The sequence below is a fragment of the Rhizomucor pusillus genome, assembly GCF_041956525.1.
Source record: "Rhizomucor pusillus strain CBS 183.67 unplaced genomic scaffold VTP01scaffold_43, whole genome shotgun sequence".
Lineage (NCBI taxonomy): Eukaryota > Fungi > Mucoromycota > Mucoromycetes > Mucorales > Lichtheimiaceae > Rhizomucor > Rhizomucor pusillus.
The window spans coordinates 1-2,988 of NW_027192184.1; the positions used below are offsets into that span (position 1 = coordinate 1).

Below are 2,988 nucleotides of genomic sequence, written 5' to 3' on the forward strand. Positions count from 1 at the left end.
TAATAATCCTGATAATTTACCATCATCAATATTTAATAAATTAATATTTCTATTTTTAGGAATTTTATCAATAGAAACATAAATAAATCTTCTATGAATTCCTGTTGTACTATCTTTAGGTTGCCATAAAGAATTACTTGTCATAACGACAATACAATTTGGTTTAAAGTTTACCTTATTTTTATATAATTCTCTACCATTCATTAAATCTCCAGAAATAAGATTTTTTAAATCTGTTACATCACCTTTATATGATTTTATATCAGGAAATAATGCAACAGCTGCATCAATTAAATCAATTTTTGCATGTTTATCTTTAATATCTTCCATTTTCATAGATTTTACATATTTACCTACAAGAGCTTGAATAATAGATTCAAATACAGATTTTCCTGATCCTCCTGTACCATATAAATATAATGCATAATGATATTTATTATTTCTTGTTAAAATTAAATATAAAAAATTTCTAATAATTTTTAAATTATTAATATTATTACTAGATAAATGTACAAGATAATCTACCATATCCTCATGCATTTTTGCATTTGAATCATAATCAATACATAATTTATATGTTAAACTATGATCCTTATCATAAGGTAATAATTTTTTAGTTTTGATATTATAAATACCATTATTAAATGGAATTAATTCCTTATTGCCTGGAACTAATAAATGTTCCTGAACACATAACTAATGCTGCTAATACTTGTTTATTATATTCAGGAGTTAGTTTATCACAAGTTTCAGGTTTATTTTCTAAAACATTCCATACTTTTTGTAATGCTAAATTAGTAGGAATTCTATTCCAAATATCATTTTCATAAATATACCAACATTCAGTAGCTAAATCGTATTTTAAATTTTTTAATTCATTATCAGCTAAGCTTCTAGCCATTTTAGCAATGTTAGGTAATTTATTTGATTTAACAATTACTTTAACATTATTAGAAGTACTATTAAATCTTTTACTTGTATTATTAATAAATGTATTATTAATAGTACAATCAAAGGAAATCGAAGGGATAAGAGGGCAATCGCTAATAAAACATGATTTTTTCATCATAACCATTACTCATTTAACAACTTCATAAAATATACAATGATGTATATTAAAATTTAACATATAAACTTTTAAATAATATTTATATGTTACTTATATAAAAATAAAATAAAGGTGTAGTTCAAATGGTAGAACAATGGTCTCCTAAACCATAAATATAGGTTCAATTCCTATCATCTTTAATTTATGTTCTGAGTAAAGCGTAATCAACCCTATGATGAATATTATGGTATTATCTATAAACTTATTTTGGAATTCTGTTTATAACGTTATTGATGAATTTTATAGAATTATTAGTTAATTTATTTCTATTATACATAATATAATAATAACTTTTTAATTGAAAATCTATTATCTTTTTTGTATAATTATGTACTATATTTCCTTTAAATCCATTAACAGCGTTATAATCTATATTTAATAATCTGTTTTTATATTCATTAATATCTATTACATTGTTATTATTATCTACGGGTAATAAAAATTTATATTTTCTAACAAATTCATTAATATCTTTATATTCTGAAAATAATATATTATTATACAGTTTTATAGAATCTAATGATAATTTTATATAATTATTAGATTTCTTCATTAGATTTGATTTAAATATTTGTATTTCTTTATTTATTTTATTAAAATCTATATTATTTGTTATAACTTTATTTTTAATAACTTTTTTTTTACGTTTCCTTCTAATAATAGTTTTTATATTTGTTGGTTTATTATCCTTTTCATCAGGTTTTAATATAGGTATAATATCAGAATATGTTGGACATGATGGCATAATATTGTTGTTATCATATATTAATAAATTATTCATATATTCTTCATAAGTTTTATAATAATTATTATCATATTCAATTTTATTAAATAAATCTAGTTCTTTTTTAGCTTCTATATAATAAGGATCATGTAATTTACATAAACCATTACTATTTTTAGATTTATTTAAACAGTAATTACCATTATGAAGAAGATGCATACAATAAGATTTTTTATCTATAAATTTTATTATTTTATTTTTATATTCAGTTTTGTCTAGTTTTTTATAAGCCTTTCTTATGTTTATACAATTATGTATTAACAATATTTCTATCATTTTTAATTATTTATAACAAAATTCAATTTAATCTTAAATTTAAATTAATAAATATGTATGATTACATAATCAATTTTAATTACAACTAAATTAAAAATAACACCTTCCATTATATATTTATAATATAAATATATAATGAAAAGAGGCAGGTGTTATTTTTATGAATACAAGGTAAATATTTTTATATAAAAATTATATTTAATTGTAGAAATCCATATAAATTTATATAATTTTTAAGATAAGTTTATAGATATTCTCATAATATACATCATAATTATATCAATAAAGGTTATAACAAAAAGGGGTGTTAATAAATATAGTCACCAAATGTATTTTCTACATTAATAGAGTATTTATCATCGTTAGAATTATAATCGTTATTTTCAATATATTTTGAATTTAATTCAATTTCTTTTTTCATAAGTTCAGTAACTAATTCAACATTATTAATTACTACACCTTTAGAGGTTCTTTTTTTGAAAATATCACAATTATAATCTTTCCATAATAAATTCATTTGTTGAATTAAAGAATTACTAAAATCAATAATACTTAATGGAGTATATCCATATTCATAACAGAATTTTAGATAATTTGGATATAATGTATTATTTTCTTGAGTTTTTTTATTACCTACTAAAACCTTATTACCGGGACAATAGTATAAATTTTGATCAATCCAATCTAAAAGCGGATTTACTTCTTTATCTAAATCTGGAGAAGTTAATTCATTAATTTCTTTTGCAGATTTATCAAAAAGTTTTAAATCTTCTTTATATGCATCCATGGCCCAATTTACTAAACCAGGTAATGATTTTAC

General features: G+C 20.0%; 1 non-coding gene across 1 annotated transcript, besides 2 other annotated features; it reads left to right on the plus strand.

The window, feature by feature from the left end:
• Positions 1–762: 762 nt before the first annotated feature.
• Positions 763–777: a sequence feature (Short protein (VTP01DRAFT_8092, KAL1925851.1) was converted to a misc_feature.).
• A 59-nt stretch (positions 778–836) lies between these two features.
• Positions 837–842: a sequence feature (Short protein (VTP01DRAFT_8092, KAL1925851.1) was converted to a misc_feature.).
• Positions 843–1,176: 334 nt separating this feature from the next.
• On the plus strand, positions 1,177–1,248 carry VTP01DRAFT_t112. Its single transcript has one exon. It is a non-coding gene; the product is annotated as a tRNA-Arg (tRNA).
• Positions 1,249–2,988: the final 1,740 nt, after the last annotated feature.